The following is an 18,559-nucleotide window of genomic DNA, read 5'->3' on the forward strand; positions in this document are numbered from 1 at the left end:
CACCAACCACCTGGTTCCGAGATCTGTCCCACTGTGTGGCACCTTGGGCAAGTGCCTTCCACTATTTCCACTATAGCCTCTGTCTAACCAAAATCTTGTGAGTGGATTTGGTAGACGGAAACTGAAAGAAGCCCGTCGTATATATATATATATATATATATATATACATATATATATATATATATATATATATATATGCGTGCGTGTGTATGTATTTGTGTGTCTGTGTTTGTCCCCACAACATCGCTTGACAACCGATGCTGGTGTGTTTACTTCCCCGTAAGCTAGCAGTTTGGCAAGAAAGACCGATAGATAAATTTCTAGGCTTACAAAAAATAAGTACTAGGGTCGATTTTCTCGACTAAAGACGGTGCTCCAGTATGGCTGCAGTCAAATAACTGAAACAATTAAAAGAACAAAATAATAAAAGAAGATACATATATATATATATTTATCCGTCTCTCTCCCTCTCTCTTTCTCTCTCTCTATATATGTGTGTGTGTGTGTGAGTGGCTGTGTGGTAAGTAGCTTGCCTACCAGCCACATGCTTCCAGGTTCAGTCCCACTGCGTGGCACCTTGGGCAAGTGTCTTCTACTATAGCCTCGGGCCGACCAAAGCCTTGTGAGTGGATTTGGTAGACGGAAACTGAAAGAAGCCTGTCGTATATATGTATGTGTGTTTGTGTGTCTGTGTTTGTCCCCCCATCATTGCTTGACAACCGATGCTGGTGTGTTTATGTCTCCGTAACTTAGCGGTTCGGCAAAAAGAGGCCGATAGAATAAGTACTAGGCTTCCAAAGAATAAGTCCTGGGGTCGATATGCTCGACTAAAAGGCGGTGCTCCTGCATGGCCACAGTCAAATGACTGAAACAAGTAAAAGAGTATATATATATATATATATATATATATTGTTGTACTTGGGGATGGTCATATTGCCAGTTTAGCCAATAAAAACACACGCACTGTATATTTGGTGTTAATTTTTTTTTTTTTCCAGCTTTATATTACATTAATCTTAATCTTAATCTTAATCTTATTTCGGCCAGAGTTCTTTCGTCACACTTCTGTGACCTCATCAGTGGTCCTTTGTTTCCTTCTTTCTTATGTGTGTCTCACCTTGCTAACTAACAGCCATTTTGACAAAATGGCTGTTAGTTAGCAAGGTGAGACACACATAAGAAAGAAGGAAACAAAGGACCACTGATGAGGTCACAGAAGTGTGACGAAAGAACTCTGGCCGAAATAAGATTAAGATTAAGATTAAGATTAATGTAATATAAAGCTGGAAAAAAAAAAAAAAAAATTAACACCAAATATACAGTGCGTGTGTTTTTATTGGCTAAACTGGCAATATGACCATCCCCAAGTACAACAACATCTGTTTCAACACACGATTTCACATAAAAAATCTTGCAAAACAAATATATATATATATATATATATATATATATATATATAAATATAATGCGTTCGTGCGCGTGTATATATATGTGTTGTGCTATAGTATGTTCCAGCTCAGGCATGTTTGAACAATTCAAACAAACTCCATCCATATCTATCATTTTCTTTGCTCTAAATATTTAACTTATATGTAAAGCAACATCGTGATTTAACTTTGAAAAAGAGAATGGCAGATAGCGATAGAGAATAAAACAGGTATACACTTTAGTCTATCTAATCCCCCTCTCTATAAAAGGATCTCTTTATTCCCGCCCTCACAGTCCCAAAACTGACAATTTTATTTTTGTTGAACCGATTCAAATGAAAGTGAGCTTCATCAAACATGATCAATTTTTGTGTAAACTTTGGGTCATTTCATGTCAATACCAGGATTCCGACAGCGTATTGGATCTTGGGTTCATAGCCCTGGAGCTTCAAATGTTGAACCAGCTGTACCTTGTATGGTAAAAGGTTAAGGGTGCTGAGAACTATGTGCAGCGAAGTTGTGAAATCCCCTGCTGCCTGGACTGCCTTCGAGACCCGGTCCTGTTCAATACTCTCTTCGTGCCTGATTCTTTTCAGTATTTTCTTGCACTCATTCCCTTGCCTAGTCCGTCCTGATTGTGTGAGGTTTCCTAAATCGTGGGTGATCACTTACTGCCCCTTGCTTTTCAAAACTACAAACTAAGTTTTTAACTGCGGTTTTTACTTGCGGCTTCTCTCACTTCAACATTCCAACGATATGTTCTCTGGGATTGAATAAGTGACCCTGATTTTGATAGAAGAATGCAACCACTTGGGTGCGTTGTGCGGTGCCACATTTTCCATCATTAATTTCCAGGATGTACTCCATAAAATCCCTGAAATTAAAAGACAAATTTCAAAAAATAAAATAATTATCAAAATTTGCAATACCTAGCTGTCATTAAGGCTACCTGTATACATACATACCTACATACATATATGTATATATATATTTATATATGATTGATACAAATACGTATGTATAAGATATGTACATATAGGTGTATATGTATATATATATATGTTAATTCTCTAAATGAAGTATTAACAGTAACTGCACGATAAAGTGTAGTATATTGCCACTTAAGTGTGGCTGACCCCTAGGGGTGGATGTTACTGTTGCTTTTAGCCCCAGGAGGACATCTCCTCCAGCTGGCTTATCGACACACTACTGTGTCCTGTTTGCCAAGGAAATTATCCCTCTCACCATAATCTGTAGCACGAACGGATCCGGATTTCAGGGTTATTTCCCTTCGTCGGGAAATCCGGATCCGTTCGTGCTACAGATCATGGTGAGAGGGATAACTTCCCTTGGCAAACAGGACACAGTAGTGTGTCGATAAGCCAGCTGGAGGAGATGTCCTCCTGGGGCTAAAAGCAACAGTAACATCCACCCCTAGGGGTCAGCCACACTTAAGTGGCAATATACTACACTTTATATATATATATATATATGTATATATATATATATATATATATATATATATATATATATATATATATATATACATATATACTTGTACACACGCGCACACATTATCTATCTATCTATCTATCTATCTATCTATCTATCTATCTATCTATCTATCTATCTATCTATCTATCTATCTATCTATCTATCTATCTATATATATATATATATATATATATATATATATATATATATATATATATATATATGGATGGATGGATGGGTGGGTGAGTGGGTATTTTATCAGTTGTTGCATGTTTTTGCCATACATGTCTATATTGCCTGCTAATGAAGTAGAATTGTCTTTGTCTGTTGAAATTCACAATATATATATATATATATATATATATATATATATATATATATATATATATATATATATATATATATATATATATATATATATATATATATATATATATATATGGTTTTGTTTTATTCAAGGTACATGCGGGATTTCTTTTTTAACAACTGATTATTTATGTAAACTTTATAATAATGATATAATGTTCACAAAGCACAGACGTATTACAACTTACTGGAAAAGGGTAAAAGAGGGGACAGAAAGAGACAATTAGTAAAATAAAGAAAGACAGCAGCGAAAGCTAGAAATCATGCAAAAAACAAAGAATGAAACAAACAATGACAGAAAAGGGAACAGTTAGGGTATGATGAAAAGGAAAGGGTGCAGAAGTATATCAGGAGTAATGTTGGTGAGGCATGCAATGTCCTGACAATGTCCAGGAGGCATGCAATGTCCTGACAGCTAACATTTGTGAGCGGGATCAAGTGAGATGCTAGACATTACAGCTTTAGTGTGATAATACCCAGCAAAGCAATCCATTCAATATATGATGACTGGGGGTATTTGTCTAATTTTACATCATTAGCCAGCTTCAAATAAAGCAACATTCTAGACATGATGGAAGTTCCAGATTGGAGATGCAAACTGTAAATGTGGAGATATCATAGCCATATATAAGTTTAAATAGCTAACTGGACAATGTGGCAAATTTTTTCATAGTGATGCTAAGACACTTTTGATGTTTATGATGATTTTAGAAATGTGGGTGATCCTCCAAAGATCATTGCTGACATTTATGGCCGAGGTCATGTTCACCAGGATACTTCTTAATTTGGGTGATGTGGAGTGAGTTGGTAAATTCCATGTTTTCCTCCCCTAATGTGTAGTGCTACACACACCTACATCCAACTTGAGTTGCCAATCAGCAAGCCATTGCTGCATTGTGTCCAGGTTTGAGTGAAGGAAATATATATTGCATATAGTAACATGCTTCAAGTTGGCATCTATTTAGTTTAATACATAAAAAAGCAACATGGTAGCATGAATAGTTTCATTTAGATTGTCAAATATGATTGTTATACGGTGCAGAATGTTATCTTAGTACTGTGACTAATCTTTTTAACCACGAATGAAGAACATCAAGAATTTATGTAACTTAGACCTCTCATTACAGACAATTTTGCCATAATTCGTGTGACATAAAGTCAAGGGCTTTGGGGAAGTCAAGATAGCTAATATCTACTCTGGACTCATCATCTGTAATTTCGGTGATGTCTTCAAGAAATTCTATAAGTTCATTACAGCAACTGGAGAGACAAATCCAAATTATGAGGGTTGAATAAGATTAAAAGATTTTCAGAGGGCCTTTCTGATACAGAGATCCAATAATTTAGTCAAACTTACTGACGGTAATTTGCAGATGATATCCTGTTACCCTTTTTGAAAAGGGGTATAACATCGGCATTTTTCTACTATTCTGGGGTAACTAAATTCTTAAAATCAAATTGTAAGAGTAGAAAAATTTGAAAGGTGATGAGAAGCAGATGAATAACAACAAGCCGAAAGAGGGAGCATTGTTGCACATATGCTTGAGTTGGCATCGCAGTATTGCAAGATTAAATTCACTAGATGTTATGCAATTTGGTCTCTGTAACAGTGCAGATGGTACATTTGAATGTTCAACTATGAATTTGCCAGCATAATATTCCACAATACACAATAAGCTCTATCCTTTGGGATCTTCATTAATGTGACGTGTGAGATTTAAAAGAAGGCTGACTGGAGTATGCGGCACTACGTCTTGAACATACGTACTTTCAAAATGATGTTCTATTCACGTCGGTTGCCATGTGTTGTTCAAATTTAAGTATGGCTCTTTTTAGTCACGTGCTTGATATAGTCGGATACTCTATTGCATCTTCTTCCTTGATCTTCTGTTCTATATAATCTGAATTCACGCTCAGCATCTCCTCGATCTTTCCGGGCAAACTGGCCCGCTACAGTTTCTCATATTGCATCTTTGGGGCTTCTAACAAGTTTACTTGCTAATGATGCTTATTATGGGAGTCGAAATTGAATTAAGGCTGTACTGAAGTTTGACATTGACATCTCTAGAATTGTAAACTTGAAGCCAGTCAAAGCACTAAATCTCTATAAAATAGGAGTGTCAGTCATCGCTTTTCCAGCAAAAAACAAGCGGTATGGAGGTTATGGTGTCTTCTTTCTGTCCCTTATCGATAGACTGGAAATATTAAAGCATGATTAGAATCACCTGAATATACCTTAATAGTACAGCTTAGCTGTTGTTATCTCTTACAGAAGAGGTGACTACTTGAGATCAGTTTTAGTCCAACTCAAAATCAAGCAAATAATTTGTACTTTCTGCCCAATGAATTGCATCCAAGCCAATCTCTGAAAAATTGAAATAACTAGCAAGAAAACATCTCAAAAACTGTATTCTGATGGTAGCCTGGGGTAGGGATTACACAACATCATGTACACATTTCAATGTGTTTTTATGTAACAGAAAAATACCTTTTGTTGTGACTTGTTTAAATTTTCACTAGGTATTTCTGAAAAGTTTCAGTAAACATAGACCATTATTGCACCACCCCATGGTAATAACAAAATGTAGAATGCCATGCTCAATATATCATTGCAGAGTAAAGAATGAACCCAGGTTTAACTGTAGTGACATCAGATTTTATTCTATTAATAAAAGAATAAGCAGTGGAGCCTGTTGCACAAGCTGTGGGCATTTGAAAGCAATACTTTGTATCTGGATTGAAATCTCTCATGGTTCATAGAAGAAAATCCCTTTTGTATGTGGTGTTCAGTCATGATTAAAGAGAACTTCAATACATAAGTTCGTGGGTGCATCAGGTCATTTACTAGGATGGACCCAATAAGCGATCTGATTTTCATACCTAGCCTTATCAGAAGCTAAACTGTATGTACAACACTCTAAAGTTTAATCTAACAAGTCTGGAACTTGATCCATTCAATTGGGGTAACGGAAAACAGTTGAAGTAAGTACGTGCTTAGAAAATGGTCGTAGATCAATGATTTCTCCAGATATACCAATAAAAATTCCATCATATTTGCCAAATTCAGTGACTTTCTCAATGTGTCTGGATTCAGCTCTCAGTAGGGGCAATTTTGTAAGCAGAGCTTTTTAATATGATCCTTCATTGTGCAGTTCTGTACGGATTTTTGCTTTTTATATCTCTCACATCAAATTTCCAAATTTTCTCTGTGCCTGACCACTTTTTAATAGGCCAGGAATTGGAAGGATCAGTTTCGTTGTCCTTCAATCATAGAACAATTATATGACCTTTTATCAGTCTGGGGTCATTCTGAACATTAGTGGTACATTGAAGGCAGATAGAAAAATGGCATTTACTGCATTCAAATCATGAATTTGAAAAGTATTCTAAGGTTTTGTGCATATTAATCCCTAAAAATGTTTCTCTCTCCGTTTTTATGTTCTCTCCCAATGTTTGGCTTTCAGCCATTTCTGTCGAAGAATGTAGACTCAAAGTGTCAAAGAGTTTTCCATTATTTCTCCACCTGTCTTCCTCTTCTGTTTTCTGTAAACTTGAATAATCATCATCATCATCATCATCGTTTAACGTCCGCTTTCCATACTAGCATGGGTTGGACGATTTGACTGAGGACTGTTGAACCAGATGGCTACACCAGGCTCCAGTCTGATTTGGCAGACTTTCTACAGCTGGATGCCTTTCCTAACACCAACCACTCCGAGAGTGTAGTGGGTGCTTTTACGTGCTACCGGCACGAAGGCCAGTCAGGAGATACTGGCAACGGCCATGCTCAAAATGGTGTATTTTACGTGCCACCTGCACAGGAGCCAGTCCAGCGGTACTGGCAATGAATTCGCTTGAATGTCTTTTCACGCGCCACTGGCACAAGTGTCAGGAAGGCGACGTTGGTAACGATCACGCTCAAATGGTACTATTTACTTGCCACCAGCACGAAGCCAGACAGCTGGTGCTCTGGCAACGATCACACTTGGACGGTGTTCTTAGTGCTCCACTGGTACAGGTGCCATCACGATTTCGCTTTTGCTTGCCCCAACAGGTCTTCGCAAGCCGAGTTTAGTGTTCAATGAAGAGACATTGGCATGGGTACCAGTCTACAAATTTAGTTTGATTTGGATTTCACTTGCCTCAAAAGGTCTTCGCAAGCAGAGTTTAGTGTCCAAAGAAGGAAGTTACGCGTAAGTGGGCTGGCTACATCTCTGGCAGAGGCCTTAGATTTTGGTCTCACTTAGCTTGCCGGGTCTTCTCACGCACAGCATATTTCCAAAGGTCTCGGTCAGAAGTCATTGCTTCGGTGAGGCCTAATTTTCGGAGCTATATATATATATATAAATTCACACACACACACACACACACACATATGTACATATAAATAAATACAGAAATATATATGTGTGTGTGTCTGTGTGTTAAACATGAATGATCTTCTGGACATTGTTTTAGTTTAGAACCATTTGTTTTGTTGCATAAGTTCATCCATATAGAAAGCAACGGCAACTGTGTCCTGTCTGTCGATCGATAAAACTCTTGTTAAATACGTTTGACACACTAAAGTATATGTATGTATATATATATGTGTGTGTGTTTATTGAGACGAATTTATGCTAGGATATAAGTATATTTCAGCAATATAAACGTATTTAACAAGAGTACTGTACTTTGACATTTAGTTTTACGTTTTATCGATCGACAGACAGGACACAGTTGCCGTTGCTTTCTATATGGATGAACTTATGCAACAAAACAAATGGTTCTAAAATAAAACAATGTCCAGAAAATCATTCATGTTTAACACACAGACACACACACATATATATTTCTGTATTTATTTATATGTACATATGTGTGTGTGTGTGTGTGTGTGAATTTATATATATATATATATATATATATATATATATATATATATATATATATATATATATATAGCTTCCGATATCTGGGTGACCAAGTTAGTAGTGGGGGAGGGTGCGCTGAAAGTGTAGCTGCTAGAATAAGAATAGCCTGGACAAAGTTCAGAGAGCTCCTACTTCTGCTGGTGACAAAGGGACTCTCACTCAGAGTAAAAGTCAGACTGTATGACGCATGTGTACGAACAGCCATGATACATGGCAGTAAAACATGGGCCGTGACTGCTGAGGACATGCGTAAACTCGCAAGGAATGAAGCCTGTATGCTCCGATAGATGAGTAATGTCAGTGTGCATACCTGACAGAGTGTAAGTATCTTGAGAGAAAAGTTGAACCAAAGAAGCATCAGTTGTGGTGTGCAAGAGAGACGATTGTGCTGGTATGGACATGTGGCAAGAATGGATGAGGATAGCTGTGTGAAAATGTGCCACACCCTAGCGGTTGTGGGTACCCATGGAAGAGGCAAGCCCAGGAAAACCTGGGATGAGGTGGTGAAGCACAACCTCCTAACATTGAAGCAATGACTTCTGACCGAGACCTTTGGAAATATGCTGTGCGTGAGAAGACCCGGCAAGCTAAGTGAGACCAAAATCTAAGGCCTCTGCCAGGGATGTAGCCAGCCCACTTACGCGTAACTTCCTTCTTTGGACACTAAACTCTGCTTGCGAAGACCTTTTGAGGCAAGTGAAATCCAAATCAAACTAAATTTGTAGACTGGTACCCATGCCAATGTCTCTTCATTGAACACTAAACTCGGCTTGCGAGGTGTTCTTAGTGCTCCACTGGTACAGGTGCCATCACGATTTCGCTTTTGCTTGCCCCAACAGGTCTTCGCAAGCCAAATCCAATAATGTTCGGATGTTATTGTTTTGGTTTCATTCAATATAAAATAAAGTTATGTGAAATATTTTTGATATTCATCAGATTTATTTTACAAAATATTGCAGTGACACTTTTTAATTACTTGATCTTAATTAGCATTGGTGACAGATGCATTATAGTAGTGGTGACGGAATGGAATGTAAGTAGGGTTACACATTCCTTTTAATATTTTTCTTATATCAACAATGACATCAGAAAAACAGTTTCTGTCAGTGAAACCCTTCTGCAAGTATCTTTTATATCTTCAAATGTGTTGGCAACTGGGTTTCCACCCAATTAAGGTCCACCACATTGATAGAGAGGGCATCAATAGGGTAGAACTAAATATTGCTCATCTGGAAAGAAAGCTGCTTTATTAATAAGGGCTACTGAGGTTGAAATATACCCAAATATTTGCTGAATCAGATGACATTCTGGTGAAATGTGGTGTCAGCAATTAGAATTCAAGATTACCAGCAGTAACGTTTAGCAAAGAGGGCAGGTGTATGTTGACCCTATTTCAAATGGTGTGTCATGTATTTGTGGCTATATCATTAATGGCCAACTAGTAACACCTTAAAAAAGTGTTGACTACAAGCATAGTGTTCCCTATTTGACTATTGATGATAACATGTCCCACAATAATGAAACATAGATTAATAATAACAATAATGAAATTATATTATAATATATAAAATTTGGAATATTAATTTCAGAGAGTGTAAAGATTCTGGAGGACGACCTTGAGGCACCACAGCAAATTAGTGAGTATAAAATAAACAGTGACCAATTGATTTCTATAAATTGTACTTGAACTTGGGTTTTTTTAGTTTATCAGAATGACTGGGAACAGTTTTCATTCCTAACTTACATTTGAAAGATTAGCTGTATAATAATTCTATTGAATATATCGATATTACTGAAATTTCACAAAATATCCAAAGAGGTTAGAATTGTTCGTAAAATGGACAATTTAGAAGACAATGGGGTTAATAATATATTTTGGAACAGAAAACAAAATTATGTTGTTGTTTAAGAGTAAACAGTTGATTTAATTTTAATTTGTTTTACATCATTACTAAGCTTATTGATAAGTTGTTGTTACGTATAAGTGTCATAGCCTGGCAAAGTTACCTTGCCATGTGTTCCAGGGGTGAACACTCTGTCTTTTTCACTGATAGTAAGTCGATCAGTAAATCCACTAAACCTTTTCTTTATCGAAATAGAAGAGTTTGGTTTGCAGCGACGACATGTCATAGATGTATTATAGATGTAAGAAAGAAAAGAGAGAACTAAGAGAAAATCAGTTTTATTAAGTCTTAATCAAAAGCGTTAATTCCATTTGTGTTAGATTGTGCAAGATGACTTAAGAGAGAAAGAGAAATGGGGACTTAAGAAGATTGGTCTTTTGTTGGTGGAGCTAAATATTGAGCTATTATATGGTATCACTGTAGAAAGTATAAAGATATTTACCAAAACCACTAGTTGAGTGCTTGTGATAGGAATGTCTCACAAAAGTAAAATATACACTATTAAGAAAGATTTTAAAAAATTCTATAAATTGTAAAACTTTGATATATGTATTTCAGAGAGGTTAAGGCTGGAGGAGAAACACCTCCATAGTATAGAAAAGAAATTGTCAGTTAAGCAGCAACATGTTGGTGAGTATAAAATAACTGTACCAAATTGATTTTTATATGATTTACTTCATCTGAGCATATTTTGTTTGCCGGAAAGACTGAAAATAGGTTCTATTCCTAAAATTACCAATTGAAAGATTAGCTATAGAATAATTCTATTAAAGATATTACTAAAACTGAATAAAATGTCTACCAAGGGTGGACCACACAATACAGCTAATGTTGGCTTCTGGAAAAGAGAACTAAAATATATAATTGCTCAAGGGTCAAAGAAAATGCGTAATGAAAACAGTTTTGTTTGTTTTACATTTTTACTAAGTTTAATTATAGGATGTCATCATTGTTGTTGTTTAGGTAGATGTGTCTCATAAACTGGCGCACTTACAATGGAATGTTGCAAGTGCGAAAAGTGTCTTTTTTCGTTGATAGTAAATCTAACATTACGTCCACTAAACATTGTCTTTATCCAAGCTGAAGACTTTGGTTTGCTGCTCACACAAAACTTTGTTTTTTTCTCTCTCTCTCTCTCTCCCTCTCTCTCCCTCTCTCTCTTCCTGATAGATAATGGCTGCAAAAAGCAATATAAGAAATGATATCACCCTCATCATTTATCCTTTAATTTCCGTGCTCCCATGGATTGGATGGGTGGTCCCTGTCCAAGTCAGTTCTTATTATTGCCCTCCTGGATTGGTTGAGGAACACATCTCACACATTCCAGTTTTTCTCTGATGGTATGCCCTTCTTAACACCAACTACTTTATAATGGATCCTGGGTGCATTGAATTGTGACACAAGCACTAGCAAAATTATCTTTCGCAACAAAATTAAACATACCCCTCTGAATTATGCAAAGATAGATCGAACATATTGCAATATAGGAGAGTAAATGGTTAGAGTATCGCTCCTTAAGAACGTTTATGGCGTTACTTGGAAGCTGTTTTTCATATGCCAAGAAGGGAAGGTTAAAATGGACTGAAGATGAACTAGATGTGCATATACAGGTGCCCTACATTGACTCAAAGCAAAATCAACCATTCCCACTCCTGGACAATTTGAAATGTCATCGAAACCATGATTCAAATCAGTCTCATGATGTCAGCAATAAACAAGTTTAAAGCTGAGTGAAGAAGGCAAAAGCAAAGATTGCTCCAGGATGTGATGGTGTACCATATAGAGTGTACATGCGTTGTACTCAATCATATTAGAAGTATTAGCTACTACCCTGAGAGTTGTGGCTGAAAGATGAACTGGTTGATGCAAGTCAGGTGTTTACTTACATTAAGCTGAAGCAGACTAAATTGGCCAGTTCAGACCAGTTTCAATCTTGAATATAGATGGTAAGATTTGCATGCATATACTTGCTAAGATATCTACAAAATAATGGCTACGGGACTGAGAGAATTCAGACGACTGCTATCCCTGACATTCCTGGGCGTGTGAGCATTTTCAATCTGGAACGTGATACAAGACAGAAAGAAGAATAAAAGGGACTTGAATTCTTTATAGATTGATCTTGCTAAAGCTTACAGGTTTGTATCACACAAATTTTTAATGGACACAGTGGAATTCTTTTATATCTTAGACGAGATTAAAGATCTGATGAGGAGCTGCTATAACAGTTTCAAAATATGCTTCAAGAAAGAAAATGAAACAAAAACAGACCAGTATCATCTTGGAATCGGAATTTCTGTAGTTTGTATTATATCAATCATTTGGTTTTTGCTTACGATGGAGGTTTTACTTAGATGAGCAGATTGATCAGAAGGAATGGCTCAAGGGAAATCACCGAAGAAGTCATTCGTGGATGATACCACAATACTAACAAGTGACCCAAAGGATATGCAAATAGTTCTGCATAGACTGGATTAATTAATTACTTGGTAAAGAATGAAAGTTAAAGCAAATACTTCATGCAGTCTGTCGTTTGTCGAATGTAAGCAGAAGTAAGTAAATTTAAATATAGCAAGAGAAGCCATATCAAAGGTAAAAGACAAATCTATAAAAGGATTAGGATGATGATGTACTAGCTTGCTGTCTGGTAGGGGAGTGGAGGCATTGATACATAGCTTGGCACAAGCAAAAGAATTATAAGCATTAAATACGCCAAAGTGACTGGGCAAATACGGTCTTTGTCGCTTCCATTTTGATCTCTATCTCCGACTTGCTTATATATTCTTGAGAATCACTTTTTAAATACCATTTAAGATATATTCATTTTAGAGTAACATGTTGCTCAATAGTTGCATGTAGTTAATGATACTTGATACAAGTGTACAGTGTTTTTAGACACCTATTATTATTTAGCTATTCGACCTGTGCGTGTCACTCACCTGGAAAGAAATCTGATTCATTAAGGAAGATGAATAACAAATATTTCCTGAATCAAACGACATTATGCTTAAGTGTGATACGGGGAGTAAAAATTAAAGATTATCAGTTTCAATGTTTGAGAGAGAGAGAGAGAGAGAGAGAGAGAGAGAGAGAGAGAGAGAGAGAGAGATGATGATGATGTGGAAGAGGGAGACCCAGGAAGACATTGGACAAAGTAGTGGAGGCCGACCTCAAAACTCTGAGAGTTACGAAATAAATGACAGAGTTGAAATATGGAGCACATTGCTGTACTTGAGAAGATCTCCCCACCGTATCTGAATGTAGAACCTAAAATTAAAGTACCAAGTACAAAGTATCGGAACAGGTGCTGAACAGGTGCTGGTGAAAAACACTAGTGCTGGTGACACGTAAAAAGCATGCAGCATATTGTGTGAAGTGGTTGGTGTAAGGAAGGGACTCCAGCTGAAGAAACCAACAGAAAAGAGATTATAGAATCTGGTGCAGCCCCTGGCCTTGCCAGTTCCTGGTCCTACCAGTTACTGACCATCCAACCCTTGCCAGAATGGATAACAGATGTCAAATGTTGATGATAGTATGAATATTATTGAAATTTCATAAAATAATTACCGATGTTAACATGGTTGGGAATATGGATAAATTACTATTTCAGATATTTTCACTGCATTAATGTGTGAATGACTAATGATATGTAGTTAATGAGGGTTTGTATAAATGTACAATATTTTTGGACACTTGTTATCATTTTCTGTTCCATTTCATGTGTCCAAAGAGGTGTGAATGACATTAAAATGTCTTCAAAACTTTGCTGAATCAGATGATACTCTGGTGATGTGGACAGTTAAAATTAAAAAGTAACAACTGTACGCTTTAAGAATGAGAGAATGCGTATGTTTATCTTACCTGAATTATTGTGTCATGTGTTTGTGGTTGATCACTGATGATCAAATTGGTTGATGTTAGAATTAAGGAAAAGATGAAAAGAAATTTGGTCAATAATTTCAAGAAGTAGGAGGACAATATTATGTCACACGTGTAATACAGATGCAGTGTGTTCAGCCTAAATTTGACAACTGTTTATGTCTTCTATATTCAGAGACACCGGGATGTATTGTTGAACGACAATCAATGACAATGGACTTTATAAAGATGAAAGATGTAATTGAGAAAATGTTAGCTGACATGGACGACTGCAATCGAACTAGGGATTAGAAAAGAATTACCTGGATTATGATGTACAAATACCACATATCAAAATGACAACACCATGGCTGCTGTTCAACAATTTGTAAACATTTTAAAAGCTGTAAACCATAACATGGGCAGCTGCAAAGGGGACTACAAAGCCCTGGCCAGTAGGTCTTCAGTTGCGTCCCCAGTGAAGGAGGCATGATGTCACCCCACATCTTTGAACACAGCTTTGAACACAGCTTTGGGTTCAATTGAGATGACCATGCAATGATCCATGAGACGGTGGTCAAGCACTTTCTGAACACAGTTGGTTCTGTCTGAAAGGACTTAAAAGTAGCATCAGGATTTAGATCCTTTCCATACCCCCAGAAAGAGTCAAAAGTATTTGTCGGAGAATTTTTATAACTTCAGTTGACTCAATTTCTAGCTTTCTAATTTCCCTGATTGTAATCCCATGGATTATTAAGTATGGGCCACCCGGGGAGAAAGACACCATCCGCTGTAACGGCAACACGAAAATTGGGCCTGTGGGCGAGACTAAGGAGGTGTTCAAAGATTTTCCAGGCACCATAGAGAGGAATGCTTGTGTCAGGTTGCAGAGGCACCTTAAAAGCGTGGTGGAAGCTGAGGGAAATTCCTTTGGGTAATTTATATTCTCCTAGCCACATCTCGTTGAAATTTGTTCACTTAAATACTTTTTTTTTTAATGTGACATTGTACATTCTTTTATTCAAACTGACAAATTTAAACTGAACATTTTAAATAAGAAACGAAAGTCTAAATGAACAAAAGAACAGCAAACAGTGTTATCAAGTGATAATTAAATGAGAAATTGCAACATTGTTAGATTATGGAGGATGTCTTAATATATATAGAGAGAGTAGGTTTAGGAAAGTTTAGGGGTAAGCGTCTAAGTTAATGGCAATATTCTTGTTTGATTTACATTTTGACTGACATTTTGAATATTGATAATTTATTATAGTTAGTGTTAAACCAGATGTCTTTTGTAATCTAGCAGTCTTATGATTTACTGCTAGTAAATCTATCATTAGATCCACTACATATTGTATATATCTACCAACAAGACTTTGATTTACAACTGAGATAACAGCTGTCTCTCTCTTTTCCTTCTCTCTCTCTCCCTATTTCTGTATCTCTATCTTTCTCTTTCACCCTGTTTCTCTTTCTCTCTCTTTAAAATAGATTCCTGCTGCAAGTTTCATGTCCTCATAATAGAGAAACTATTTTTAGGAAGGTTACTCAAGTTTTGTTGTGGACTTAAATTTGGCGGAGTTAATGGGATCATTGTATAATCTTTACCTGTTAGAGTTGTAGCAAAAAAGTGGATCAGTTGATGATTGGTTCAAGGCAGAAGGAGATTACTTACCAATGGATGCTAATACAGAACCGATCGAGCAATTCAGAACAATTTCAGTCTTGAATATAGATGGCAATATTTGCTTAGGTGTACTTGCTGAGGGACCAATTCGATATCTACAAAATAATGGCTATAGGACTTAAGACAAAAAGAAGAAAAAATGGATTTCTATGTTGCATGACTTGATGTGGCTAATACTTCACATTCTGTATCACACAAATAAATGAGAGCACAATAGATTTATTTTATATATGAGATAAGATAAAGGATGTGATGAGGATATCTGTTTAACATGTTCCAATGGATTGGATGAATGGTCAATATCAAAGTCACATCTTATTCAGAATTACTGACCACCTTCCTTGGTTGAAGAACACACGCAACTCACTTAAACATTCCAGATTTTCTATGGCGGTATGGCCCTTCTAAATCCAGAAACCTTATAAATAGTCCTGAGTGAATTTTATTGTGGTATAAACATTAGAAAGATTGCCGACTCCTCAACATCTCTCTCACTTATGCAAAGTAACATCAGACATGCTGGAACAGGGAATGAGTTTAAGTGGTTTAGAGAACAGCACCTTCAGAACACTTATGCAGTTAATAGGAAAGTATTTGCAGGTGCTAAGTGCAGCAGTCTACAATGTACTGAAAATGAACTGGACAGGTATATACAGGGGCCCTAGAGTGACCCACAGCATGGTCAGCAGTTCCAGCTCATGGACGATTTGAAACATTGAATGAAAATAGGAATCACATTCCAGCTTGGTTATTTCATCAAGAAACAAGAAGATAGCTGTGTGAAGAAGGTAAAAGCCAAAGGGGCCCCAGAGGTCGACAGTGTGCCAAAGAAAGTGTACAAGTATTTGTACAGGATTCTGTTATAAGCTTTACGTACTACTTAGAGAATTGTGACATGAAAGTGAACTAGTTCATCGAGTGATGATTAGATGAGATATTTGCTATGCTATTTGATAATGTACAAAGTTTTTATTAGAAAGGGGAGGTTTAGGAAGGTTAATACATTCCGTTGTGGACCTAAATATTGAGCAATTGCATGGGACACTGAAAGAAAGTATAAAAATATTGACCAAAACCATAGTGGTCACCAATCGACCATTGATAATAGGAATGACTTACAGTATAAAATACAGTAATAAAATAAAGACCAATTAACAGACAGAGAAATAATACAATGAAGTGTAAAATTTGGAAATATTTATTTCAGAGTATCTAAAACTGAATAAGGAGCTTCTTCATGGTACAGCAAAGAAGTTAGGGAGCAACTGGCAGCAAGCTGGTGAGTATAAAATACGTAACTGATTTCTATAAATTTTGTCATTACTCAAACTTGATTGTTTGAATATCTGAGAATAAGTTCCATTCCTAATTTCGTAATTAAAGGTTAGCCAAAGATATTAATGATGTTAGCATAGTTTTGCATGGTTAATGAAAGAGATAACTTAGACAATACAATAGAGTTTATATTGTCATTTGGAACAGGTAACTAAATGATATTGTTTAAAGCTGAGTTATGTTTATGTTTGTTTACGTTGTTTACATTTCTACTAGGTTGTTGCTGTTGTAGTTGTTGTTGTTGATATTTTGGGTAAATGGTTTCCTTAATCTGGCAGACTTAAGAGGAAAATAGTTCCAGATGTGACATCATTGTTTTACTTGGGAGAACAGGATCACTTTATCAAATGCAACTTTTTTAATAGGAAAGTGTGCATTTTGTGTGACATGTTGTAATCTGCCCTTTGGCCAGTCTGTTTCTCTATATTTATTGTAGTTCTTTAACCCCAGGTCAACCTATTGTCTTATCTCTAAACAGACAAGCCCTATTGTTGATTGTGTTCATGGGTAGATTGAACTCAGCACATGTAAGTTAATGAAACACTAATTAATAATTAATTATGCCAACAGATGCAAACTCGAATTTATTTTGTTTCTCAATTGAAATCATTTCACTCTTCTTTACATTACAAATGTCCTTTGGAAAGGCATGAACATCACAATAACCCATTTCGTCTTGTCTGAATGTGTAACAAAATAACATCTCATTTCTACAATGTTCCCAGCAATGCCTCCCCATGCTACATATCTAGGTAGACTGCACCATAGAGAAATGTCTTTACCAGGGACATAGAGCAGTGATGGAGACTAGATCTGAACCTCTGATCCTTGACTCAAGAGGTCATGACAATATCCTGTCTGTCTGCTAACAGAAATGTATTATCTAAACTAAGAGAGGATATCATCTATGACATATCAAACTTGTTATATTCCTGGAATTAATATAAAATTACCAGTCACATACTAGGGTAAAATCAATCCACTAACAGCAGTCCATTATCATCATCATCACCATCATCATCATCACCATCATCATCATCATCATCATCGTCATCACATCATCATCATCATCACCATCATCTTGTGTCTATTTTTTCAAGTTTTAATGTGTTAGACTACTTCTCCCACAGCTGTTGTCTTTTGCTCTCTAAATTGTGGCCTTGATCCAGTGAAAGAAATCCTTGAGTTATGAACCAAGACAATTAATTTGGTGTCTTCTATAATATTTGAGAAATAAGAAGTATTATATTTTTTTGTATAATTGTGATCATTCTGGTATCTTGTCTATTTGTAATTCAATTGGTCCCCGTGTACCTAATATTACTGGTAATATTTGTCAGTCCAGTCCGCACTTTCCAGATATTTCTAAATGCTGATATTCCAGAGGATGAAGAGGCATCACACATCATTATTACCAGCATTGATCCTGTGATGTTATCAGATGGTTTTTCAGTGCCTTCCTGAAAAACAAAATAAATACTGCTCCTGCTATCTGTTTACCATACATTTTCTCAAATCCTTCATTTTTATCTTCATTTTTCATTTCAACATCTTTGTTATTTTTGTCGACAC

Source organism: Octopus bimaculoides, chromosome 30 (assembly GCF_046866305.1).
Source record: "Octopus bimaculoides isolate indiv1 chromosome 30, ASM4686630v1, whole genome shotgun sequence".
NCBI lineage: Eukaryota > Metazoa > Mollusca > Cephalopoda > Octopoda > Octopodidae > Octopus > Octopus bimaculoides.